Here is a 7500-nt window from a genome sequence, read left to right as displayed (position 1 = left end):
AATCCCAGGTGCTGTAGGTAATTTTATACTGCCATAACATTCTTTTCTATTACATTTTAAATTTCATTTTTCAACTAATCATTGAATTTACTTGAGTTAAGAAGTAAAAGAGGTCTAAAGTTAATGTTTTTGAGCACCTACAGCCAAACCACACTGGACATGCCCAATCTCGTTTGATCTTGGAAGCTATGCAGTGTTGGGCCTGTTTAGTACTTGGACGGGAGACCACCTGGGAATGCCAGGTGCTGTAGGTAATTTTATACTGCCATAACATTCTTTTCTATTACATTTTAAATTTCATTTTTCAACTAATCATTGAATTTACTTGAGTTAAGAAGTAAAAGAGGTCTAAAGTTAATGTTTTTGAGCACCTACAGCCAAACCACACTGGACATGCCCAATCTCGACTGAACTTGGAAGCTATGCAGTGTTGGGCCTGGTTAGTACTTGGATGGGAGACCACCTGGGAATACCAGGTGCTGTAGGTAATTTTATACTGCCATAACATTCTTTTCTATTACATTTTACATTTAATTTTTTCAACTTATCAATGAATTTACTTGAGTTAAGAAGTAATAGAGGTCTAAAGTTAATGTTTTTGAGCACCTACAGCCAAACCACACAGGACATGCCCAATCTCGTCTGAACTTGGAAGCTATGCAGTGTTGGGCCCGGTTAGTAGATGGATGGGAGACTACCTGGGAATACCAGGTGCTGTAGGTAATTTTATACTGCCATAACATTCTTTTCTATTACATTTTACATTTAATTTTTTCAACTTATCAATGAATTTACTTGAGTTAAGAAGTAATAGAGGTCTAAAATTAATGTTTTTGAGGACCTACAGCCAAACCACACTGGACATGCCCAATATCGTCTGATATTGGAAGCTATGCAGTGTTGGGCCTGGTTAGTACTTGAATGGGAGACCACCTGGGAATACCAGGTGCTGTAGGTAATTTTATACTGCCATAACATTCTTTTCCATTACATTTTACATTTCATTTTTCAACTTATTATTGAATTTACTTGAGTTAAGAAGTAAAAGAGGTCTAAAGTTAATGTTTTTGAGCACCTACAGCCAAACCACACTGGACATGCCCAATCTCGTCTGATCTTGAAAGCTATGCAGTGGTGGGCCTGGTTAGTACTTGGATTGGAGACCACCTAGGAATCCCAGGTGCTGTAGGTAATTTTATACTGCCATAACAGTCTTTTCTACTACATTTTACATTTAATTTTTTCAACTTATCAATGAATTTCCTTGAGTTAAGAAGTAATAGAGGTCTAAAGTTAATGCTTTTGAGCACCTACAGCCAAACCACACTGGACATGCCCAATCTCATCTGATCTTGGAAGCTATGCAGTGTTGGGCCTGGTTAGTACTTGGAGAGGAGACCACCTGGGAATACCAGGTGCTGTAGGTAATTTTATATAGCCATTACATTCTTTTCTATTACATTTTACATTACATTTTTTCAACTTATCAATGAATTTTCTTGAGTTAAGAAGTAAAAGAGGTCTAAAGTTAATGTTTTTGAGCACCTACAGTCAAACCACACTGGACATGCCCAATCTCGTCTGATCTTGGAAGCTATGTAGTGTTGGGCCTGGTTAGTACTTGGATGGGAGACCACCTGGGAATACCAGGTGCTGTAGGTAATTTTATACTGCCATAACATTCTTTTCTATTACATTTTACATTACATTTTTTCAACTTATCAATGAATTTTCTTGAGTTAAGAAGTAAAAGAGGTCTAAAGTTAATGTTTTTGAGCACCTACAGTCAAACCACACTGGACATGCCCAATCTCGTCTGATCTTGGAAGCTATGCAGTGTTGGGCCTGGTTAGTACTTGGATGGGAGACCACCTGGGAATACCAGGTGCTGTAGGTAATTTTATACTGCCATAACATTCTTTTCTATTACATTTTACATTTAATTTTTTCAACTTATCAATGAATTTACTTGAGTTAAGAAGTAATAGAGGTCTAAATTTAATGCTTTTGAGCACCTACAGCCAAACCACACTGGACATGCCCAATCTCGTCTGATCTTGTAAGCTTTGCTGTGTTGGGCCTGGTTTGTACTTGGATGGGAGACCACCTGAGAATACCAGTTGCTGTAGGAAATTTTATACAGCCAAAACATTCTTTTCTATTACATTTTACATTTAATTTTTTCAACTTATCAATGAATTTACTTGAGTTAAGTAGTAAAAGAGGTCTAAAGTTAATGTTTTTGAGCACCAACTGCCAAACCACACTGGACATGCCCAATCTCGTCTGATCTTGGAAGCTATGCAGTGTTGGGCCTGGTTAGTACTTCGCGGGGAGACCACCTGGGAATACCAGGTGCTGTAGGTAATTTTATATAGCCATTACATTCTTTTCTATTACATTTTACATTACATTTTTTCAACTTATCAATGAGTTTTCTTGAGTTAAGAAGAAAAAGAGGTCTAAAGTTAATGTTTTTGAGCACCTACAGTCAAACCACACTGGACATGCCCAATCTCGTCTGATCTTGGAAGCTATGCAGTGTTGGGCCTGGTTAGTACTTGGATGGGAGACCACCTGAGAATACCAGTTGCTGTAGGAAATTTTATACAGCCAAAACATTCTTTTCTATTACATTTTACATTTAATTTTTTCAACTTATCAATGAATTTACTTGAGTTAAGAAGTAAAAGAGGTCTAAAGTTAATGTTTTTGAGCACCTACTGCCAAACCACACTGGACATGCCCAATCTTGTTTGATCTTGGAAACTATGCAGTGTTGGGCCTGGTTAGTACTTGCATGGGAGACCACCTGGGAATACCAGGTGCTGTAGGTAATTTTATACTGCCATAACATTCTTTTCTATTACATTTTACATTTAATTTTTTCAACTTATCAATGAATTTACTTGAGTTAAGAAGTAATAGAGGTCTTAAGTTAATGGCTTTGGGCACCTACAGCCAAACCACACTGGACATGCCCAATCTCGTCTGATCTTGGAAGCTATGCAGTGTTGGGCCTGGTTAGTACTTGGATGGGAGACCACCTGGGAATACCAGGAGCTGTAGGTAATTTTATACTGCCAAAACTTTCTTTTCTATTACATTTTACATTTCATTTTTCAACTTATCATTGAATTTACTTGAGTTAAGAAGTAATAGAGGTCAAAAGTTAATGCTTTTGAGCACCTACAGCCAAGCCATACTGGACATGCCCAATCTCGTCTGATCTTGGAAGCTATGCAGTGGTGGGCCTGGTTAGTACTTGGATGGGAGACCACCTAGGAATCCCAGGTGCAGTAGGTAATTTTATACTGCCATAACAGTCTATTCTACTACATTTTACATTTAATTTTTTCAACTTATCAATGAATTTACTTGAGTTAAGAAGTAATAGAGGTCTAAAGTTAATGCTTTTGAGCACCTACAGCCAAACCACACTGGACATGCCCAATCTCGTCTGATCTTGGAAGCTATGCAGTGTTGGGCCTGGTTAGTACTTGGACGGGAGACCACCTGGGAATACCAGGTGCTGTAGGTAATTTTATATAGCCATAACATTCTTTTCTATTACATTTTACATTACATTTTTTCAATTTATCAATGAATTTACTTGAGTTAAGAAGTAAAAGAGGTCTAAAGTTAATGTTTTTGATCACCTACAGTCAAACCACACTGGACATGCCCAATCTCATCTGATCTTGGAAGCTATGCAGTGTTGGGCCTGGTTAGTACTTGGATGGGAGACCACCTGGGAATACCAGGTGCTGTAGGTAATTTTATACTGCCATAACATTCTTTTCTATTACATTTTACATTTAATTTTTTCAACTTATCAATGAATTTACTTGAGTTAAGAAGTAAAAGAGGTCTAAAGTTAATGTTTTTGAGCACCTACTGCCAAACCACACTGGACATGCCCAATCTTGTTTGATCTTGGAAGCTATGCAGTGTTGGGCCTGATTAGTACTTGGATGGGAGACCTCCTGGGAATACCAGGTGCTGTAGGTAATTTTATACTGCCATAACAGTCTATTCTATTACATTTTACATTTAATTTTTTCAACTTATCAATGAATTTACTTGAGTTAAGAAGTAATAGAGGTCAAAAGTTAATGCTTTTGAGCACCTACAGGCAAACCACACTGGACATGCCCAATCTCGTTTGATCTTGGAAGCTATGCAGTGTTGGGCCTGTTTAGTACTTGGATGGGAGACCACCTGGGAATGCCAGGTGCTGTAGGTAATTTTATACTGCCATAACATTCTTTTCTATTACATTTTACATTTCATTTTTCAACTAATCATTGAATTTACTTGAGTTAAGAAGTAAAAGAGGTCTAAAGTTAATGTTTTTGAGCAACTACAGCCAAACCACACTGGACATGCCCAATCTCGTCTGAACTTGGAAGCTGTGCAGTGTTGTGCCTGGTTAGTACTTGGATGGGGGACCACCTGGGAATACCTGGTGCTGTAGGTAATTTTATACTGCCATAACATTCTTTTCTATTACATTTTACATTTAATTTTTTCAACTTATCAATGAATTTACTTGAGTTAAGAAGTAATAGAGGTCTAAAGTTAATGTGTTTGAGCACCTACAGCCAAACCACACTGGACATGCCCAATCTCGTCTGAACTTGGAAGCTATGCAGTGTTGGGCCTGGTTAGTACTTGGATGGGAGACCACCTGGTTATACCAGGAGCTGTAGGTAATTTTATACTGCCATAACATTCTTTTCTATTACATTTTACATTTAATTTTTTCAACTTATCAATGAATTTACATGAGTTAAGAAGTAATAGAGGTCTAAAATTATTGGTTTGTGGCACCTACAGCCAAAGCACACTGGACATGCCCAATATCGTCTGATCTTGGAAGCTGTGCAGTGTTGGGCCTGGTTAGTACTTGGATGGGAGACCACCTTGGAATCCCAGGTGCTGTAGGTAATTTTATACTGCCATAACATTCTTTTCTATTACATTTTAAATTTCATTTTTCAACTAATCATTGAATTTACTTGAGTTAAGAAGTAAAAGAGGTCTAAAGTTAATGTTTTTGAGCACCTACAGCCAAACCACACTGGACATGCCCAATCTCGTTTGATCTTGGAAGCTATGCAGTGTTGGGCCTGTTTAGTACTTGGACGGGAGACCACCTTGGAATGCCAGGTGCTGTAGGTAATTTTATACTGCCATAACATTCTTTTCTATTACATTTTAAATTTCATTTTTCAACTAATCATTGAATTTACTTGAGTTAAGAAGTAAAAGAGGTCTAAAGTTAATGTTTTTGAGCACCTACAGCCAAACCACACTGGACATGCCCAATCTCGACTGAACTTGGAAGCTATGCAGTGTTGGGCCTGGTTAGTACTTGGATGGGAGACCACCTGGGAATACCAGGTGCTGTAGGTAATTTTATACTGCCATAACATTCTTTTCTATTACATTTTACATTTAATTTTTTCAACTTATCAATGAATTTACTTGAGTTAAGAAGTAATAGAGGTCTTAAGTTAATGGCTTTGGGCACCTACAGCCAAACCACACTGGACATGCCCAATCTCGTCTGATCTTGGAAGCTATGCAGTGTTGGGCCTGGTTAGTACTTGGATGGGAGACCACCTGGGAATACCAGGAGCTGTAGGTAATTTTATACTGCCAAAACTTTCTTTTCTATTACATTTTACATTTCATTTTTCAACTTATCATTGAATTTACTTGAGTTAAGAAGTAATAGAGGTCAAAAGTTAATGCTTTTGAGCACCTACAGCCAAACCATACTGGACATGCCCAATCTCGTCTGATCTTGGAAGCTATGCAGTGGTGGGCCTGGTTAGTACTTGGATGGGAGACCACCTAGGAATCCCAGGTGCTGTAGGTAATGTTATACTGCCATAACAGTCTATTCTACTACATTTTACATTTAATTTTTTCAACTTATCAATGAATTTACTTGAGTTAAGAAGTAATAGAGGTCTAAAGTTAATGCTTTTGAGCACCTACAGCCAAACCACACTGGACATGCCCAATCTCGTCTGATCTTGGAAGCTATGCAGTGTTGGGCCTGGTTAGTACTTGGACGGGAGACCACCTGGGAATACCAGGTGCTGTAGGTAATTTTATATAGCCATAACATTCTTTTCTATTACATTTTACATTACATTTTTTCAATTTATCAATGAATTTACTTGAGTTAAGAAGTAAAAGAGGTCTAAAGTTAATGTTTTTGAGCACCTACAGTCAAACCACACTGGACATGCCCAATCTCATCTGATCTTGGAAGCTATGCAGTGTTGGGCCTGGTTAGTACTTGGATGGGAGACCACCTGGGAATACCAGGTGCTGTAGGTAATTTTATACTGCCATAACATTCTTTTCTATTACATTTTACATTTAATTTTTTCAACTTATCAATGAATTTACTTGAGTTAAGAAGTAATAGAGGTCTAAACTTAATGTTTTTGAGCACCTACTGCCAAACCACACTGGACATGCCCAATCTTGTTTGATCTTGGAAGCTATGCAGTGTTGGGCCTGATTAGTACTTGGATGGGAGTCCTCCTGGGAATACCAGGTGCTGTAGGTAATTTTATACTGCCATAACAGTCTATTCTATTACATTTTACATTTAATTTTTTCAACTTATCAATGAATTTACTTGAGTTAAGAAGTAATAGAGGTCAAAAGTTAATGCTTTTGAGCAACTACAGCCAAACCACACTGGACATGCCCAATCTCGTCTGAACTTGGAAGCTATGCAGTGTTGTGCCTGGTTAGTACTTGGATGGGGGACCACCTGGGAATACCTGGTGCTGTAGGTAATTTTATACTGCCATAACATTCTTTTCTATTACATTTTACATTTAATTTTTTCAACTTATCAATGAATTTACTTGAGTTAAGAAGTAATAGAGGTCTAAAGTTAATGTGTTTGAGCACCTACAGCCAAACCACACTGGACATGCCCAATCTCGTCTGAACTTGGAAGCTATGCAGTGTTGGGCCTGGTTAGTACTTGGATGGGAGACCACCTGGTTATACCAGGAGCTGTAGGTAATTTTATACTGCCATAACATTCTTTTCTATTACATTTTACATTTAATTTTTTCAACTTATCAATGAATTTACATGAGTTAAGAAGTAATAGAGGTCTAAAATTATTGGTTTGTGGCACCTACAGCCAAAGCACACTGGACATGCCCAATATCGTCTGATCTTGGAAGCTGTGCAGTGTTGGGCCTGGTTAGTACTTGGATGGGAGACCACCTTGGAATCCCAGGTGCTGTAGGTAATTTTATACTGCCATAACATTCTTTTCTATTACATTTTAAATTTCATTTTTCAACTAATCATTGAATTTACTTGAGTTAAGAAGTAAAAGAGGTCTAAAGTTAATGTTTTTGAGCACCTACAGCCAAACCACACTGGACATGCCCAATCTCGTTTGATCTTGGAAGCTATGCAGTGTTGGGCCTGTTTAGTACTTGGACGGGA

At 37.9% G+C, this 7500-nt stretch overlaps 3 non-coding genes and 30 pseudogenes across 3 annotated transcripts; all 33 read left to right on the top strand.

The window, feature by feature from the left end:
• Positions 1–20, top strand: part of LOC148444960 (5S ribosomal RNA) — a 119-nt pseudogene extending 99 nt beyond the window's left edge.
• Positions 21–135: 115 nt separating this feature from the next.
• On the top strand, positions 136–254 carry LOC148444959 (5S ribosomal RNA; annotated as a pseudogene).
• A 115-nt stretch (positions 255–369) lies between these two features.
• On the top strand, positions 370–488 carry LOC148444958 (5S ribosomal RNA; annotated as a pseudogene).
• A 116-nt stretch (positions 489–604) lies between these two features.
• Positions 605–723, top strand: LOC148444957 (5S ribosomal RNA; annotated as a pseudogene).
• A 116-nt stretch (positions 724–839) lies between these two features.
• Positions 840–958, top strand: LOC148444956 (5S ribosomal RNA; annotated as a pseudogene).
• A 115-nt stretch (positions 959–1073) lies between these two features.
• Positions 1074–1192, top strand: LOC148444955 (5S ribosomal RNA; annotated as a pseudogene).
• Positions 1193–1308: 116 nt separating this feature from the next.
• LOC148444954 (5S ribosomal RNA) lies at positions 1309–1427 on the top strand (annotated as a pseudogene).
• Positions 1428–1543: 116 nt separating this feature from the next.
• LOC148444953 (5S ribosomal RNA) lies at positions 1544–1662 on the top strand (annotated as a pseudogene).
• A 116-nt stretch (positions 1663–1778) lies between these two features.
• LOC148444952 (5S ribosomal RNA) lies at positions 1779–1897 on the top strand. The gene has a single exon (XR_015875526.1). It is a non-coding gene; the product is annotated as a 5S ribosomal RNA (ribosomal RNA).
• Positions 1898–2013: 116 nt separating this feature from the next.
• LOC148444951 (5S ribosomal RNA) lies at positions 2014–2132 on the top strand (annotated as a pseudogene).
• A 116-nt stretch (positions 2133–2248) lies between these two features.
• Positions 2249–2367, top strand: LOC148444950 (5S ribosomal RNA; annotated as a pseudogene).
• A 116-nt stretch (positions 2368–2483) lies between these two features.
• LOC148444949 (5S ribosomal RNA) lies at positions 2484–2602 on the top strand (annotated as a pseudogene).
• A 116-nt stretch (positions 2603–2718) lies between these two features.
• On the top strand, positions 2719–2837 carry LOC148444948 (5S ribosomal RNA; annotated as a pseudogene).
• A 116-nt stretch (positions 2838–2953) lies between these two features.
• Positions 2954–3072, top strand: LOC148444947 (5S ribosomal RNA; annotated as a pseudogene).
• Positions 3073–3187: 115 nt separating this feature from the next.
• On the top strand, positions 3188–3306 carry LOC148444946 (5S ribosomal RNA; annotated as a pseudogene).
• A 116-nt stretch (positions 3307–3422) lies between these two features.
• LOC148444945 (5S ribosomal RNA) lies at positions 3423–3541 on the top strand (annotated as a pseudogene).
• A 116-nt stretch (positions 3542–3657) lies between these two features.
• Positions 3658–3776, top strand: LOC148444944 (5S ribosomal RNA). The gene has a single exon (XR_015875419.1). It is a non-coding gene; the product is annotated as a 5S ribosomal RNA (ribosomal RNA).
• Positions 3777–3892: 116 nt separating this feature from the next.
• Positions 3893–4011, top strand: LOC148444943 (5S ribosomal RNA; annotated as a pseudogene).
• A 116-nt stretch (positions 4012–4127) lies between these two features.
• LOC148444942 (5S ribosomal RNA) lies at positions 4128–4246 on the top strand (annotated as a pseudogene).
• A 115-nt stretch (positions 4247–4361) lies between these two features.
• On the top strand, positions 4362–4480 carry LOC148444941 (5S ribosomal RNA; annotated as a pseudogene).
• Positions 4481–4596: 116 nt separating this feature from the next.
• On the top strand, positions 4597–4715 carry LOC148444940 (5S ribosomal RNA; annotated as a pseudogene).
• A 116-nt stretch (positions 4716–4831) lies between these two features.
• LOC148444939 (5S ribosomal RNA) lies at positions 4832–4950 on the top strand (annotated as a pseudogene).
• A 115-nt stretch (positions 4951–5065) lies between these two features.
• On the top strand, positions 5066–5184 carry LOC148444938 (5S ribosomal RNA; annotated as a pseudogene).
• A 115-nt stretch (positions 5185–5299) lies between these two features.
• LOC148444937 (5S ribosomal RNA) lies at positions 5300–5418 on the top strand (annotated as a pseudogene).
• A 116-nt stretch (positions 5419–5534) lies between these two features.
• LOC148444936 (5S ribosomal RNA) lies at positions 5535–5653 on the top strand (annotated as a pseudogene).
• A 115-nt stretch (positions 5654–5768) lies between these two features.
• On the top strand, positions 5769–5887 carry LOC148444935 (5S ribosomal RNA; annotated as a pseudogene).
• A 116-nt stretch (positions 5888–6003) lies between these two features.
• Positions 6004–6122, top strand: LOC148444934 (5S ribosomal RNA; annotated as a pseudogene).
• Positions 6123–6238: 116 nt separating this feature from the next.
• Positions 6239–6357, top strand: LOC148444933 (5S ribosomal RNA). The gene has a single exon (XR_015875417.1). It is a non-coding gene; the product is annotated as a 5S ribosomal RNA (ribosomal RNA).
• A 116-nt stretch (positions 6358–6473) lies between these two features.
• LOC148444932 (5S ribosomal RNA) lies at positions 6474–6592 on the top strand (annotated as a pseudogene).
• A 116-nt stretch (positions 6593–6708) lies between these two features.
• LOC148444931 (5S ribosomal RNA) lies at positions 6709–6827 on the top strand (annotated as a pseudogene).
• A 116-nt stretch (positions 6828–6943) lies between these two features.
• LOC148444930 (5S ribosomal RNA) lies at positions 6944–7062 on the top strand (annotated as a pseudogene).
• Positions 7063–7178: 116 nt separating this feature from the next.
• On the top strand, positions 7179–7297 carry LOC148444929 (5S ribosomal RNA; annotated as a pseudogene).
• A 115-nt stretch (positions 7298–7412) lies between these two features.
• The window catches only part of LOC148444928 (5S ribosomal RNA), a 119-nt pseudogene continuing 31 nt past the window's right edge, over positions 7413–7500 (top strand).

The sequence above is a fragment of the Taudactylus pleione genome, unplaced genomic scaffold (assembly GCF_031769625.1).
Source record: "Taudactylus pleione unplaced genomic scaffold, aTauple2 ptg001270l, whole genome shotgun sequence".
NCBI classification, from domain to species: Eukaryota; Metazoa; Chordata; class Amphibia; order Anura; family Myobatrachidae; genus Taudactylus; species Taudactylus pleione.
This window is presented reverse-complemented; position numbering and strand designations above follow the sequence as displayed.